Source organism: Oryctolagus cuniculus, chromosome 1 (genome assembly GCF_051225735.1).
Source record: "Oryctolagus cuniculus isolate XC-2025 breed Fujian yellow rabbit chromosome 1, ASM5122573v1, whole genome shotgun sequence".
NCBI classification, from domain to species: domain Eukaryota; kingdom Metazoa; phylum Chordata; class Mammalia; order Lagomorpha; family Leporidae; genus Oryctolagus; species Oryctolagus cuniculus.
In genome coordinates this window covers 219,732,670-219,750,371 of record NC_142867.1, presented here as the reverse complement: position 1 = coordinate 219,750,371, position 17,702 = coordinate 219,732,670, and positions in this window count along the sequence as shown.

The window sequence follows — 17,702 nt, the reverse complement described above, 5'->3', positions numbered from 1 at the left end:
TCTTGGTCATATGACCTCTTCCCTCAAGAAGGTTTAATTTCGTTAGTCTCAAATAAAAGGGCATATAGCTAAGTCACTGTCCCATACATGTTTCCGGTCCATGAAACTGTTGTTGCGTCTCCACCATGTCACAGCAATTTCATTTGCAATTTCATTGTAAATCTATTTGAGAAACTAGCCTTATATACATTGTTTCCTTAATTTTACAGAGAAAGAAAAATGATATTAATAATGAGTAAATGGCTGACATGCAAAATCTGAACTTGATTCTAAGGACAGAGGTTTTTTTTTTTTTTCCTAAGATTTATTTATTTATTTGAATGTCAGAGTTACAGAGAAAGAGAGGCAGAGAGAGAGAGAGAGAGCGAGAGAGAGAGAGAGAGAATGTCTTCTATCCACTGGTTCACTCCCCAATTGGGAGTGAATTGCAACGGCTGGAGCTGTGCTGATTCGAAGCCAGGAGCCAGGAGCTTCTTCTTGGTCTTCCATGCAGGTGCAGGGGCCCAAGGACTTAGGCCATCTTTCACTGCTTTCCCAGGCCATAGCAGAGAGCTGGATTGGAAGTGGAGCAGCTGGGAAAGGAACCAGTGCCCATATGGGACACTGACACTGCAGGCAGCAGTTTTAACCATAAGGCCACAGCACCAGCCCTAGGACAGAGCTGTTTCACAGTAGCATTAAGTTAGGGAACTCCTAAGAATAATTAAAGAGTTCAACCAATGGTATTAAATAAAACAAAAAAATACTAAAAATAATAAAATAGTAGAGAAAAGCAGTGAAATATGGCCCACGTGCTTTGAAGAAGCTCCTGGCTTCAGCCTGGCCCAGTCAGGACATTTGGGGAGTGAACCAGCTGATGGAAGCTCTTTCTTCTCTCTCTGTAACTCTGTTTTTCAAATAAATAAATAAACCTTAAAAAAAGGCAGGGAACTGAGATTTCACAAGTAGAAGGCGATAGATATTTCAGCTATGCTGAAACATCACTGTATATAAGAAGCAGCTGGCAGCCTGTTAAACTTACTAGTGAATGGAATCAACTTCAGATTCTGACTCATATGTTTGAAATGATAATTAGGAATCCATATCTTTACCAGCTCCCAGATTAATGTGCTGTAGGTGAGCTTAAATTTTAGAGTCTAACAGTAATCATGCAGGACTCTCAGCCTGGACAGTAAATAAGGTTCAACTTTTGAAATCCTTTATTGCTGTTCCCAGCACTGAGGGAGAAAATGACACATCTTCTTCTGGAAGGAGGCGGGGGCCTGGAGCTTCTAGTCCTGAGCATTCTGCACTTGGCTTCCGTTCTCTGTGTCGATTAGGCCTTTCAAACCAATTACCATTATACATTGCTGAGATTTATAGTCCTTGGTATTTGAGGTTACAAGACTTCCGTTCTCAGGAAGATGCTCCATGCCATCACTTCTAATCAGCTTAGCACAACGTCTGACTTCCCTTCTGTAAGAGGGCACAACAGTTCCATTAGAGTATTAATAGCCTGGCAGAACAGCTTCAATTGCTGTGCTTGGGGAAACATAAAAATCAGCTTTAGGGTACAAATTTTCCAAGAAATGGCCTCCTTGTAATCAAAATAAAGTCAATGATTCAACAAAAATGACCAAGAAAAAAATCATTAACTTCCAATACGTAGAATATAGCACATAAAAAATTAGTCTTTCTGTGGAGTGGGCAAGCTGGGCTTCCTAGTGCTTGCTATGGTAAAGAAAGAATTATTTCCAAGTTAAAATAATAAAATAGTATGTTAGACTATCAATTTATTTAATGTTTACTAAATGCTATGAATGGATGAAGAAGTACATGAGTCTTAAACAACTGGATATGTATCTTCCACAACCATTATTTCATTCATTTGTGCATCCATCCATTCATCCATCCCACCACTTAATCAAACCATTATTGAGTGCTATTTGCTAGTCATTATATAATAATCTTGAGCTATTAAAATGCTTGCTTTTAGACAATTTATAGTCCACTCAGGAAAGAAAAATAGTTCTTCTTCATTTCCTATAGAATTATGAGCATCCTAATATCGTGTCTCTCGTGTTCCAAGCAGACATTTTCAGCTTATTTTCCTATGTATTTACCTAAAAATGTATGCACCTTTGCATTTTTTGCTTCCTCAGACTAAAATGTCCTTCCTTCTTCACTCATTACTGTTTTTGTGGAAACTTAATGCTTTCCTCCAAAGCTATCATCCTTCTCTTTTCATGAAGTCAATCCTGTTCATCTCATTAAGCAAAGTAATTCCCTACTTTGAGCGGCCAAAACAATTCTTAATATTTACAGTTATATTCACGCTTTATTCCACTCATGGAAATTTCTGTTAATTTGTCTTCTCATCTCATGGATTTTCATCCCTATGATTAAAATATAAGAAAACTTCCACAGTCTTTATAACCCTTATAATGACTCATCACTTTTGAAGACTGGAAATTTCAGTGAATTAAATGGAGGCATCCATCAGTAATGTATGATTATGCCCTGGTAAGGATTACCCTCTTGCTGCTGAACTTCTACTATAAGTAAAGCTCTGTTGGCAACAGCCATCACAATAATAATAGTATTTTTATTATTAACATTCTATCGAGAGTATATTCTTGCTAGTTTGGGGGCTAAATACTATGTATTTCTAATATCACATATACTTAATATCACTTGGATGAAGTAGCTATGGTTATCACCATTTTAGAGATTGGAGTCTGCTGCCTAAAGCAATCCATGTCTTGCCTGAGGCCACACTGCTGTATGACCTGGACCCCATGTATAATTAATGCTTGAGAGCTCATGCTCTTGGTCATTTGGGGATGCCACTTGCTTGCTAGCTCCCTTGACTAGATTTCACACACTGCAAGTTATACATAGAAAAGCATCCTCTCTTAAGAGAGCTAGTTTCTCAGATCATCCTCATTCTGGAAAAATTGATGTGATATGGGAAAGTTGTTTTCACTTCCCTGCTGCAGAAATGTGTACTCCATGAAGCCATGGAGAAAACCAACACAATTAATTAATGCTCCATATATTTCTTGATCTAGGCAAATGCCACATATGAATGACAAAATGCTATCGGATCCTTTTTCAGTAAAGAATATACATGTTGCCCTTCTAGGAAGTGAATCCTATTCTAGCCCCTGCAAAATTTTTATTCCACTTTAAGATTTTCCACATCCACATTCCTTTTCTCACTCCTTGGAAAAGTAGCTGGTCTGGTGGAGTACAAAATTGTATGGTTCCTGTCCCCAGAGAAGCATACAAACTCCACATCAGTAGGTTAAGGATCAGCAGTGCAGAAGTCCTGTTCCCATTCCACACTTCCTTCTGCAACTTAGGTTAGAAAAAAATAGTATAATTACATTAAATTAGCTTCTAACACAATAAGCATAGTAAACAACACATGAGTCTTTTCTACCTCTTACCTTGTACTTTCTTCCCATCCTAATAATATTTGGCATCTCAAATGCTGTCTAGGTGTCTATTAATCAGCTCTGACTACTCACCATGAACTATTGGCTTCTACCAACAAGATGCTTGATAAAGCATTGTCTCTGGTGTCAGTACTGTGGAGTTAGAAAAAGTTGTCCTAATAAACATCTTCTGTAGACCAGGTATAGAATTCTACATACTCATCTCAGTGGTCATGTTCCCAATTCTATGTGACATCTCCAGCAATTGGAGGAGATTATGACTTCCTTTGTATGGAGGAGTCTCCCAGCAAGGCTGCTTACTTTTGACCCGAAGTGATATAGAGCTTAGTTAAACAATTCTTTTTACTCTACCCATCATTTTCCTCCCTATACCCTTTTGTCATTCAGCTCCTTTTTTTATGACAATTTGCTTAGCCTACCTATAGTCCAATCCATCCTTGTAATCCAGTTTTCAGCTTTCTTTTCTGCTCATCCCTCCCATACAAAGTTCTATGGAATATGTTTGTATATGTCTGTACCCAAATTGTGGTGCTTTTTTTCTACTTCTTCTAAGTAGACTCCAAAGCCCTTGATTTATTAGGTTATCTAAACAGGGCCTTGGGACTAGCAACACGGCATAATATCACATGCCAGATCTTGGCTCAGTCATCAGGATCCTTATTGTATTTACAAAGCACTTTCACATTCAACATTTTATCAGAGTTTCATAAAATCCTTGTAGAGTAAAGCACAACATTACCCTAATTTTAAAGATTAGTCAGAAAATACTAATTGATCAGTTGTAATATGTTAATATCATAACTAAGAGTTCAGTATAGAAATATCAGTATGTTGCAGACTGCATCCTAAGAACTGATAGGTTAATGGGAGCATGATTAATGCCATTTTCTCTACCTGTATATTTTCTTCTTTATTTCCTTCCTTACCACTTTCCTTCTTTTCTTCTGTCCTCCCCTCCCCTCCCTCCCTCCCTTATCCTCTTCTCCTCTCCTCTCCTCTTCCCTTCCCTTCCTGTCTGTCTCTTCTTTCTCCTTCCTTCTTCTCTATCTCCTGTTCCTTCCTCTTTCAAACTGGAATTTTTCTCTGGAAAATTATCTCTGGTTTGGCTTATGTTGGGAATTAAGGAAATATGAGTAAAAATAAGATGTATTAAATCTAAAAATTATACGTAGATAGGTATTTTCATATGTGCTCTTATTTCTGACTTTCAAAATAACTTTACGGAGTAGACATTATAGTCATCATATTTATTCCTTAGGCATGGCTAAATGATTGATCTATGGTCATATATTTGCGGGTGGTATCATCAATCTGATCATAATCTTTAGAAACAGTGATATAATGGAAGTTAACACATTTCTGTAGGAGCAACTGTTACTTGGGACAAGATGCTGGAGAACAGGAGGAATGCGTATTGGAGGAATTCAGACCCAGAAAAGACAATGCCTCACCAAAACACATGTAATGTTTTATGTGGCCCATCACTGATTGCATACTTTCTACCATTTTAATCGTATAATCTAAAATTTTAAGACATTCCCATACAAGCTTGGGTTTCACCGTTATCCCCTCCTTGGAAAAGACAGAGGATCCTGGATATTGGAGTTAAATTGCCGCTTTTAAAATTTTTCAAATTAGATGTTTATTTTAGTGCATGCACATGTGTAGGGAGGTGTATTTATCTAAAAGCCTCAAATATGCTCTGAATTAGCACAGGGAAAGCTCAGAGCCATTTGGCTCATATTCTACTAAGTGAGAAAGAGGGGTTGAGACAGCCAGCAGCAGAAGGAATGGGGAGTTTTCTGTCCAGTTGTGGCTTTCAATGCTAAGAAGTGTTTGGGTATGATCAGTTGGGAGGATCAGAAAATGGAAGGGGGATTCTATTTTTTAAACCTTCCTAGTCTGTTCACTGGCTCAGAAATGCTCACACCTGCTGTAGACCATTCCTGTTTTACAAGTGTCCATGGTCTGGCTGGCTCCATCCTGAGTTAATGTAGGGTTCCTGCTTCTAAAACTTTCCTTTTTATTATAGGAGAAATTAGTTACCTACATACACACAAAATGAATATAAAGTTGGGTCTTATTTGCTCTTTTTGAAAATAAGCATGATTTAAAGAAAAGTAAGAAGGGTTGGGTTTTGCCTTGTAACTTAAGAACATCTATGAGGAACTCACAAATTCTTCTTGTGGAGTGTGGATAACAGTTGAGATGTTGTGACAAGGCCATATTGACATCTAGAGACCCAGCCTTGGACAATGCTTCTGGAATAGAAGGAAACTTTATTCTATTATATTTAGTATTTTTGCTTCATGGGAGAAAAAAAAAAAAACAATTGTAGATATTACTGGGTAGGTAGGAGAGCTCCTCTCTATCAAACTGGAAAATGCCACGTTTGAGGTTGAACTAGAATGATAAAAGCCATGAAAGTAACGTCAGGATATCTAGTTCCTCTGTCTTGTCACATTCACTGTCTACAATAGAAGAGGGTTTCATTAGGTTAGATCAGAGATGGGATATTTCTAGTCTATGTTTTGCTACCAACAACTTCCATGCTCATAGCAGATATCAATCTATTGTGATCTTTCATGCTTTATGAGTTCAGCTTCAGGATTCCTTTTAAGAGCCCTTTTGAAGAGCAGCTGTCTACTAAAATGTATTGTTCATCACCAGAAAACATCATTGTTTACATCCTTCCTAGATTTTTTTTTGTGCAAATTTTATTGCCAGGATAGAATTATTTATCTTCATCGTACCTACACATTTTCCTTTGGAAGCCATGTCTCAGTCCTACCCAAAAAGTGGAAATGTTTCAGTTGTGTCTTTTTCAAGTATGTATGAACTTGTCCACAATAAGCTTTCGGCAACTTTATAAAACTTGGAATTAGTGTAGATAAGAAAGCCAAATGTTTGGATACTGAGCTGAAAGCATTTTGAAGTGTTGCGTGTGATCGATTTGAATCCAAACATTCAGTTGGCGATCTCACAATAGACTTTCGGAAACCCTCTCTTCTGTTGTTTCAGATACAGTCATCCAAATGAACAAGAAACATGCTCCAAACATGATGCAGACTTTTACAGCCTTGTTGATCTTCATAAATTTTGACATTAAGAGGGATCAAGATTCAGGAGGTGTCAGATAAAACATATTTGCTTTTTAAAACAATATTCTCTTTCACAAACTCAGACAAAGTGGGATTAGATGCAGTGACCAAGAGATGGGGAGAGACCTGGTGTACAGACAAGGCAAGAGCAATGGACATGGAGTCATGAATATGGTGGGTTTTGATCCACATTCTACTGTTACTTTCTAATGCTGGATCTTTCTCTTCTCTTCTTCAGATGTGCATCTTTGGAGTCTATTCCTCCTATGATTTATGATTCTATAAATCTGAATCACAGGTATGGAGCAGTGAAGGGGTAATCCTGCATTTCCCTAGAGTTCACCCTGTTTATATTGCTGTACTTTCAACTGTTTAAAATTTGAAAAATCAAAGAAATGCTCTAAATAAGGGCTTTCATTCTTTCATATTTTTTTTGTTATTGATGTAATAGTTTTATTATTACATTATTTTTTTTAAACTTTTATTTAATGCATATAATTTTCCAAAGTACGACTTATGGATTACAATGGCTTCCCCCCCATACCATCCCTCCCACCCACAACCCTCCCCTTTCCCACTCCCTCTCCCCTTCCATTCACATCATGATTCATTTTCGATTATCTTAATATACAGAAGATCAGCTTAGTATACATTAAGTATGGATTTCAACAGTTTGCTCCCACACAGAAACATAAAGTGAAAAATAATAGATGATTTTTTTAAATGATGATGAAATCAGAGCAGACCTATTGTCATGTTTAATCCCAGTGAGAGTCAAGTTGGGAATTGATAATTTCTTTTTTTTTTCTTTTTTTTTTTTTTTTTTTTTACAGAGGATCACTTTAGTATGCATTAAGTAAAGATTTCAACAGTTTGCACCCCCATAGAAACACAAAGTGAAATATATTGTTTGAGTACTCGTTATAGCATTAAATCTCAATGTACAGCACATTAAGGATAGAGATCCTACATGAGGAGTAAGTGCACAGTGACTCCTGTTGTTGACTTTACCAATTGACACTCCTGTCTATGGCATCAGTAATCTCCCTATGCTCCAGTCATGAGTTTCCAAGGCTATGGAAGCCCTCTGAGTTCTCCGACTCTTATCTTGTTTAGACAAGGTCATAGTCAAAGTGGAGGTTCTCTCCTCCCTTCAGAGAAAGGTACCTCCTTCTTTGATGACCTGTTCTTTCCACTGGGATCTCACTCGCAGAGATCTTTTGCCAGAGTGTCTTGGCTTTCCATGCCTGAAATACTCTCATGAGCTTTTCAGCCAGCTCCGAATGCCTTTAGGGCTGATTCTGAGGCCAGAGTGCTATTTAGGACATCTGCCATTCTATGAGTCTGCTGAGTATCTCACTTCCCATGTTGGATCACTCTCCCCTTTATTTACTCCATCGGTTAGCGTTAGCAGGTACTAGACTTGTCTATGTGTTCCCTTTGACTCCCAGTCCCTTCACCATGACCAACTGTGAACTGAAACTGATCACCTGGAACAGTGAGATGGCATTGGTACATGCCACCTCGATGGGATTGAATTGGAATCCCCTGGTATGCTTCCAACTCCACCACTTGGGGCAAGTCAGCCTGAGCATGTCCCAAATTATACATCTCTTCCCTCTCCCATTCCCACCACCATGTTCAACAGGGATCACATTTCAGTTAAATTTCAACACTTAAGAATAACTGTGCATCAATTACAGATCTAAACCAGTCATATTAAGTAGAACAGATAAAAAAAACTACTAAGAGGGATAATGTATTAAGTTGTTCATTAACAGTCAGGGCTATGCTGATCAAGCCACCATTTCCCATAGTGTCCACCTCACTCCAACAGGTTTCCCTCTTGGTGTTCAGTCAGTCGTCACCAATCAGGGAGAACATATGGTATTTGTCCCTTTGGGACTGGCTTATTTCACTCAGCATGATGTGTTCCAGATTCCTCCATTTTGTTGCAAATGACTGGATTTCGTTGTTTCTTACTGCGGTATAGTATTCTAAAGAGTACATATCCCATAATTTCTTTATCCAGTCTATCGTTGATGGGCATTTAGGTTGGTTCCAGGTCTTAGCTATTGTGAATTGAGTTGCAATAAACATTAGGGTGCAGACCGCTTTTTTGTTTGCCAATTTAAATTCCTTTGGGTAAATTCCAAGGAGTGGGATGGCTGGGTCTAACGGTAGGGTTATCTTCAGGTTTCTGAGGAATCTCCAGACTGACTTCCATAGTGGCTTGACCAGCTTGCATTCCCACCAACAGTGGGTTAGTGTCCCTTTTTCCCCACATCCTCGCCAGCATCTGTTGTTGGTAGATTTCTGCATGTGAGCCATTCTAACCGGGGTGAGGTGAAACCTCATTGTGGTTTTGATTTGCATTTCCCTGATTGCTAATGACCTTGAACATTTTTTCATGTGCCTGTTGGCCATTTGGATTTCCTCTTTTGAAAAATGTCTATTGAGGTCCTTGGCCCATCTCTTAAGTGGGTTGTTGGTTTTCTTTTTGTGGAGTTTCTTGATCTCTTTGTAGATTCTGGTTATTAACCCTTTATCTGTTGCATAGTTTGCAAATATTTTTTCCCATTCTGTCGGTTGTCTCTTCACTCTCCTGACTGTTTCTTTTGCAGTACAGAAACTTCTCAATTTGATGCAATCCCAATAGTTGATTTTGGCTTTGACTGCCTGTGCCTCCCGGGTCTTTTCCAGAAATTCTTTGCCTGTGCCAATATCTTGAAGGGTTTCTCCAATGTTCTCTAGTAACTTGATGGTGTCAGGTCGTAGATTTAGGTCTTTAATCCATGTTGAGTGGATTTTTGTGTAAGGTGTAAGGTAGGGGTCTTGCTTCATGCTTCTGCACGTGGAAATCCAATTTTCCCAGCACCATTTATTGAATAGACTGTCCTTGCTCCAGGAATTAGTTTTAGATCCTTGATCAAATATAAGTTGGCTGTAGATGTTTGGGTTGATTTCTGGTGTTTCAATTCTGTTCCATTGGTCTATCCATCTGTTTCTGTACCAGTACCATGCTGTTTTAAGAAATTAACTTTTTAGCTTGTTTCCAGTAGCCCCCAGTTTAATAGTCAAGGACATTCAGAAATTTTATTATTATAGTATGTATTGGTATACTTTTGTTCATATATGTGCAATCTTTCTTTGGATTTTCTCACTTCACTCTTTCCTGTTAAAGTCTTCCCATCCAGCACATTCCTTTCTATTCTTTATATGTTATATAATCCCGGGCATTCTTGAAAGGCGATTGTTATGTCTTCTCTTTGAAGACATTTCCAGCTATCCAAAGTCAAATTCTTGTCATCTGCTACATACTCTATCATGACAATATTGTTGCCTTTGTTATTATTTCTTCATAATTCTGCTCATACATTTATTTCCCAATTTTCAATAGGACTTGTTGAGGCACAAATACAATAGAAAAAGACCCTTTTTAAAATTATAATCAAAGTGGTAAGTATTCTTTTTTTTTTTTGGACAGGCAGAGTGGACAGTGAGAGAGAGAGACAGAGAGAAAGTTCTTCCTTTACCGTTGGTTCACCCTCCAATGGCCGCCGCGACCAGAGCACTGAGGCTGGCGCACCGCACTGATCCGATGGCAGGAGCCAGGTGCTTCTCCTGGTCTCCCATGGGGTGCAGGGCCCAAGGACTTGGGCCATCCTCCACTGCACTCCCTGGCCACAGGAGAGAGCTGACTGGAAGAGGGGCAACTGGGACAGAATCCAGCACCCCGACCAGGACTAGAACCCGGCGTGCCAGCATCGCAGGCGGAGGATTAGCCTATTGAGCCACGGTGCCAGCGTAAGTATTCTTACATACGCGTTTTTATATACAATCTTTATAACCACACCGGAAGTGTACCATTTTCTGTTTGAGGTAGGATAATTGAATCTAGAGGCAACTGAGGTTATGCATCTAGTAACTGACCGAGATGACATTGAAACTTAGTATTGTGTGATTCTAAAATGCATGATACTTTTACTACCACATGCTTCATCCTCTTTTCCACAGATTCTTTAACTAGTAGGTGAGGAAAACTTCATATCAAGTGCTAGAAGGGGACTGTGGTAATAGGTAAAATAAAAGCACACCTAAAAAGAATCTTGCTGAATAAACCCATAGTAATTCAATTCCAAAATTACTACTGAGTTTTCTGGAAGCCTAGACAAACTGAGGATATCCATTTTTGGGCATCTAGGATGAGAAAGCTGTCTGGGGTCCTACTTCTGAGACAATACATTGAAAACACCGAGGAATACATTGGAAGTTGTTCTCAGTGATACTTTGATAATGAGTCCAAAAAAATGTTTTGCAAGATAATTGCATCCACTCTGGATGAACACTGAAAGAATAGTGCTAAATCATGGTTCCATAAAGACAATTTTCCAGGGGCCTCAGTGATCACGGTTAAAGGATGTAACTTTCTTCTTAAAAGGCCTAACCTAGGGATAAAATGTAGTGCATTAATGTGTATTAACCCAGTATTTCCTTGAGATAGTAAAAGTGTTTTTTTTTTTTTTGTAAACAATGAGATGTATTTTTGCTTAGATTTTAATAGGAGAGAGTCTGTTGTATAGTTATATAACTATGGATATACTAAAAGAAATAATTTTTAGGATATAGTAATCTATATTTGCAAATGGCAGAAAGTTGTAAGAAAATAGTATGTGGAAATTTGTGGCTTTGGGATTCTTTGGGAGGAGAGAGTTGTTGACAATGTTTTCCCAGAGGAGGCAGCACTTGAGCTGATCATCACTGAATAATTTCAAAAGAAAATGGTGGTAAATTCTGATGTAGACATAGGTTCTAGGCATAGAGATAGCTCAGAAGATGAAATGATCAACACTCTGAGGATGAGTAACAGTAGCGGTGAAATTTGAAATAAATTTTGGAGGGCAAATCTTCCCTGAAAGCAACAAGGAAGGGCTTTATGAGAAAAGAAAACTACATATGCAATGGCACAGAGGAACGAAACATGAACTAGCATTCGCTTTACCAGCTTGCATTCCCACCAACAGTGGATTAGTGTGCCTTTTTCCCCACATCCTCGCCAGTGTGGGTGCAAACTGTTGAACTCTTTATTTAGTATATACTAAGTTGATCTTCTGTATATAAAGATAATTGAAAATGAATCTTGAAGAAGTGGATGGGAGAGGGAGTGGGAAATGGAATGGTTGTGGGTTGGAGGGAGGTTATGGGGGGGAAAAGCCGCTATAATCCAAAAGTTGTACTTTGGAAATTTATATTTATTAAATAAAAACTGAAAAAAAAGATATAGCATTCACATACTAGGTAATTTTAAGTTGGCTTGTGTGGGCACCACTTTCCCTTGAAGAAAAGAATCAAAAAATCAGGTTAGAGGTCTACAGAGTCAGATGATGAAAGAAACAACAAGGAGTTTGAAATACTAAAGAGTTTGAGTATTGTTCTGAGCAGCAAAATGTCTGTATTTTAGTGAAAAAATAGTAGTGATTAATTGTGAAGAGTGACAATAGGAATGTGAGGCCGGAATCTGGGAAAATAAGGACATTAGTATGATTTTTTCAGGTAACAGATGAAGCAGCTGAGGACGATGAATTGAGGAGTTGGTTAGAGTGTGATAGAAAGAAAGGATGACATGAGATCAGGGGTACTGAGGCAATAGAATTGACTGTGGCTGGGTAGGAGTATCAGGTAGGAAGGAATCCAAGATGACTCTGTAAGTGTTAAGAACCATAGGAGGAAGAAATAGTCTGTCCTGTTCTCAGAGTAACCCAATAATTTGCTCAATGTCTGACTCATAACAAGAATCTAAATTACTCATTGTTAAAGACATAGCCATTTCTGGTTTGAGTGACTGGCAGAACACTGGTGGTGCAACCAGAGATCCAACAAATAATGCAGAATGTAAGATACTAGCTGATATCCATAGGGCTTTTCTAGAATTAGGCCGTATTTATCTAATTATTATAATAATGGACTATTTCTTGAGCTCTTACAAAGTAGGAGGCAGTTGGTTAAGTACTGTGCATATGGTATTGTAATTAATGGTCATGAATTATGACTTCAATGGTCATAAAGGAATTCTTCTACAAGAATGAATGATTGCTGTAATAGCTTTCTTAGGAGTGAAGAAACTCAAACTCTGAAAGGTTAAGGAAACCAGCCAATGTCACAGAGTTAGTGAGCAGCAGAATCAGGTTTAGGACCCAGATCAGTGTGATTCAAAGCCTACAATGTTAACCATGGTGCTTAGAGATGGAGAAAGAGCAATTTGCTCAAGTTACACAGTAAGTAAGGGATTTACATGGGCTAAAGCATCTGTTTCTCTTATAGTGGATGTTTTACCTAAAAAGGCTAGGTAAATCTTGATGATATCTTACTACATCACTCAGACTATAGATACTTGCAAGCTATTTTGGGGAATAGCCAACACTGTGCTGTTTACTGGATAGGTACCAGTAAGTTCTCTGCTTCTATTAAGTCTCCAGGCAATGAGATGCCTAGTGCAATGACCTCACTACTAATGATAGTGAGTACCAGAGCACAAGAAGTGATTTTATTCTTACTATTATTTGCTAAAACCAGAAGTCTTAGCAGCTGTAATTAATATTAGTAAGCAAAAATTTCACAGAATACTGGTATTTTTCACATGCCTGGCCAAATCTTAAAATATTAAGAAAGAATATTGGGTTCATAACTTGTCATATTTGCATGTGAACACCCAGAATCAAGTTTCTATATCAATGGAGAAGGAGACTTATCAAGCAATATGGTCTGGGTGACCATAGAAAATTTTCCCCTTAAATATTTATCATTATTAAGCAACATAAAGGTTCATTGACAAAGGACATTGAAGCATCACAACAGGGGGTGAGATTGTCCAGGACTGAATCTTATCTATGGTTGTTTGTCCTATTTTTTCCTGGAGATTTCTAGTATATTATCCTCCCTGTTTTCCAGACCATACTCGCTGGTTGAGTCAATTCCCTTCATTGACCAGCTTCTGATAAACAGTAACTTCACTTTATTTCCCTGAGTACACTCCCTTTTTCTGCAAATATTTCTTTCCATATTGAAAAAGGGTTTTTTTTTTTTTTATTCCACATGCCCTTTCTTGCAAGGCTTCAGAGTGAACTACAACAGTCATCAATATAAGAATGCAAAGAAAAATAGCTTTGAGGGGGTGGGCATTGTAGAACCCATGGTAACCCCATTTTGGAATGCTGGTTCAAGACCTGTTTTCTCTGCTTCCAATCCAGCTTCCTGCTCATGTGCCAGAAAAGGCAGCAGATGAATGCCGAAATACTTGGGCCCCTGCCACCCATGTTTGAGGCCCGGATAGAGTCCTGGCTGCTGATTTAGGCTAGACCCAGCTCTGGCTGTTGTAGTAATTTAGGGAGTAAACCAATAGATAGAAGATCTCTCCTTCCCTGCCAATCTGCCTATCAGACAAATAATAAGTCAATATTTTTTTTAAAAAAACAGCTATGATTTACTAAGACCCTGTACTAAATAATTTTATGCCTAGCACTTTGTTTTTAAAGTTTTTTTTTTTTATTTCATTTATTTTAAAGGCTCAGTGACAGAGAGAGGGGGGAGTGGCAGAGAAAGCTCTTCCATATGCTGGTTCATTCTCCAAATGCCAGCAACAGCTGGGACTGGGCTGGCTGAAACCAAGGTTCAGAAAACCATCCAAGTTTACTATGTGGGTAGCAGAGGTCTAAGTACTTGGTCCATAATCTGCTGCCTCCCAGGGTGCACATTACCAAGAAGCAGGATCAGAAGCAGAAGTGTGACTGAATCTCAGGTACTCTGATACGTGTACCAAAGATCAGCTTAGCCTGCTAAGCCACAATGCCTCTTCCTTGGCATTGTATTTAATCCCAGTGAAACTCAGACAAGGTAATGATGATTACATTGTAGATCTTTCTGGACTGGCCAGCTGGGCTTCCTTCCTCCATCCCTATTTCCTCTCTCTATCCCTCTCTCCCTTTTTTCTTTCCTCTTTTTTGTTTATCTGAATTTTTAAATACTTTAAAATGAAGCTGGTTTATTTTGTAAAAGGAAAAAAAACCTCAATGTTATTTTTGAAAAGTAAACTTGTCCTTATTTGACTGCATTTCTGCAAAGCAGGGGCCACTGACTCTGAATTTGAAATGTATTGCAAGAACTCAGGTTAGCTGGACATTTCTGTGAAGACTTCACAAGCACTCCTGATAGATTTACTATGTAGGAATATGAGACCAGACTGAGACTGACACTGGGATTCATACATGTTTATTTACTTGTGTAGCTTTGCATTGGTTGAAGGGGATGGCATGGAGAAGGCTTCCGAGAAGGAAGCAGGGAGGGAAAGGTGAGAACAACTGGGTGCCTATGACATGTCTGGCATAATCCAGGAACAGAGCTTGAAGGAGATGTTTATACAACAGCCTCTGTGAGGCCCAAACGTACGAAGAGGGCATCCTTGGTGTTCAGAAGATAGAACCCAGCACAAAACTATTACAAATAAGCTCCTACTCACTCTAGAGTGAGAATATAATCAAATTTCAGCATTTGGAGGATGCCTGAGAGTGAAGAATGTCTGGAGGGACTAGTTCTGGGACAATCCTTACAAGAGAGCACATTGTAAGTGTTGAGAGCCACTCCCCAAATGTGTTCTTTGTCATCCAACATAGAAGGTGGGGAGGGGGCACAAATGGGGAAGTTAAGGAATAACATGATCAATGCCACACAGTTCCTGGAGTGAATGGACTCCTGTATGACACCTGCCATTTGTAAAGAGTTAAAAAGTTGAGATTGGAATGAGAGTCTTCTTTCATGTGGAATAAAGAGGTTATAATCTTTAATGTGACCCTTTGTATACACAAAGTACAGTATAATGTCCAGAAACTGACATTGTAAGAAAATAGCCTTAGCTTCCAATCCTAGAGATGGAGAAGACTGGGAGGTATCTAATACCTTCGGTCAACTCCACAGTCACCCAAAGAGAAAAGTTCTTAGCCTCTGAATGACTCTTTTGATGGGACCCACAAGCTCCACCTTTCTTTTATTAAAGTTGTTTGATTTCTCTGTCAATAATGTTTGCAGACATGGACAGGGATATTTTGTCTGTGAGGTAGAGTGAGGGCTTAAGCTCAGTCTATGCTATTCTCAACATTTAAAATCAATTTTCTTTTTTTATTTTTATTTATTTATTTTTGACAGGCAGAGTGGACAGTGAGAATGAGAGACAGAGAGAAAGGTCTTCCTTTGCCGGTGGTTCACCCTCCAATGGCAGCTGAGGCCAGGGCAATGCGGCCGACGCACCACGCTGATCTGAAGCCAGGAGCCAGGTGCTTCTCCTGGTCTCCCATGTGGGTGCAAGGCCCAAGGACTTGGGCCATCCTCCACTGCACTCCCTTCCCACAGCAGAGAGTTGGACTGGAAGAGGAGCAACCGGGACAGAATCCGGCACCCCGACTGGGACTAGAACCCAGGGTGCCAGCATCACAGGCGGAGGATTAGCCTATTGGGCCGCGGCACCGGCCTAAAATCACTTTTCTCCAAAGAATGGATTTCTTCTTTTTTCATTAGTCACTCATATGTACCATTTGGCCACATCTATGACTTCTGGACACGACAAATGCTCATCAGGTTCAATAGAAATCCTCACAATTCTATATTCTTTAGGCTAAAATAACCCAAGTGCAGAAAACAAACAAAATTGTAATCAAGTTCTCTGAAACAAGTGCTATGCTAAACATATTTCATTTAGCATCTCATTTAACCCATCCAATGTCCCTTGAGAGGAAACTTCATTCTAGTTTTATAACTTACAAAACTGTACTGTATAAAATTGGAGTTCTGCCACCAGAATCAGGACATTGACTTGAATTCATTCCACATAGTTACTTGTGTGTTCTGCCAATTGTTCTTCCAGTTTTTGAAATTATTGGGTTCTTCCAGTTGGATCTCCCTTTTGTAATTTCACGGAAGTCCATGAACTTTAGTTCCTAGTTTATTACCTCTACATCAATTAACTGAGATTGCCACTAATCTCTGACTGATTAGATCACATGGAATGTTGCTAAATTTCAGCTGTAAGAATTCGAGAAAATAACTTACCTCTAAAAGATATCCATCTGTCTAATATCAAAGCTATCCTTGCAATAATCATTTCCAGTTGTAAAGTCATTGACTCCCTTGTCCAGTCCCTTCACATGTTCTCAGATATTTTAACAATTGCCCAACATAATCTAATCCTCCCTTTAAAATAAGCCTTCTTGGCTTATTTTATTTATATATTTTATTTTATTTTATTTATTTTATTAAAATAAGCCAGCACTGTGTTGTAGCCACTAAAGCCACTTCTTGCAATGCTGGCATCCCATATGGACATTGATTTGTGTCCCAGTTGTTCCAGTTACACATAGAGAGAAGCAGAGGCCGAGAGAGAGAGAGAGAGAGAGAGAGAAAGAGAGAAAGAGAAAGTCTTCCATCTGGTGGTTCACTCCTCAATTGGCCATAATGGCTGGAGCTGCATGGATAGAAAGCCAGGAGCCAGGAGCTTCTTCTGGAGCTCCTACGGGGGTGCAGGGAATTCAAGGATTTGGGCCATCTTCTACTGCTTTCTCAGGCCATAGCAGAGAGTTAGATTGGAAGTGGTACAGCCAGGACTCAAACCAGCGCCCATATGGGATGCTGGCACTGCAGGCACTAGCTTTACCCCTACACCAGCCCCACTGCTCCACTTCTGAACCTGTTCCCTGCTTGGGAAAGCAGCAGAAGATGGCCCATGTCCTTGTTCTCTTGCATTCAAGTGGGAGAAGGAAAGAAGCCCCTGACTCCTGGCTTTAGCCTGGCCCAGCCCTGACCATTTTATCCATTTGGGGAATGACCCAGTGGATAGAAGGTTTCTCTCTCTCTCTCTCTCTCTCTCTCTCTCTCTCCCTATCCTTCTCTGTAAATCTGACACTAAAATAAATAAGTAAATATTTAAAAATAGAAATAATAAATCATTTTTTAATTCCTCCACTAGAACATAGCCTTGGATCTAACCAATTCTCATTTACAGCCCAATTTGTTTCCAGAAGAAACAAATCCTGCAAGCAGCCTTGTTCTCCATCTCTTTGGCAGACATTTACACAAATGGTTCTATGGGACTGCATATTCATTTTACTTGCTTCCTCCT